This window comes from Tupaia chinensis, unplaced genomic scaffold (genome assembly GCF_000334495.1).
Source record: "Tupaia chinensis unplaced genomic scaffold, TupChi_1.0 Scaffold000407_1, whole genome shotgun sequence".
Taxonomy (NCBI): domain Eukaryota; kingdom Metazoa; phylum Chordata; class Mammalia; order Scandentia; family Tupaiidae; genus Tupaia; species Tupaia belangeri.
The window spans coordinates 1,081,552-1,082,049 of record NW_006159909.1 but is presented as its reverse complement, the minus strand read 5'-3'; positions in this window follow the sequence as shown (position 1 = coordinate 1,082,049).

Here is a 498-nt window from a genome sequence, read left to right as displayed (position 1 = left end):
GGTGAGGATGGAGACGCTGCTCCCGGCCGCAGAGCCAGGAGCCTCTCCGGCCCGGGGTTGTCTCTTCCAACGCGTGAACGATGACTTGGAAACGGCTGAGGTGTTCCGAGGTGTTCTGAGAGGCAGAAGCGAGGTTCCCCTTGAGTTGGCAACGTCAGGGTTAACTAGGAGTGAACTGGGGCGGGTTGCTATCAGGACAGGACCCCTCCACCGCCCTTAGGCTCTGCTCCCTGCCGTCCATCTACTGGAGCCCCAAGAGTCCCCGTTGGCCTAGGGATGGGAGGAGACCGACAGGGGGTCCTGAACCCCAAACCCTGAATTAACTCTCCCTGGCCAGAGCTGCATGACCTTGCCAGGGCTCCCTTGACCACAGACACGGAGGTAAGCCCAGGGAAGAGCCCCCGCCGGGAGAGGAGAGGTTAGGAAAAGGCTGGAAGCAGGGGTGAAGTTGACACTAAGGCGCGGGGCAATGTTAGAGAAAGACCTGCTGCTGCCTCC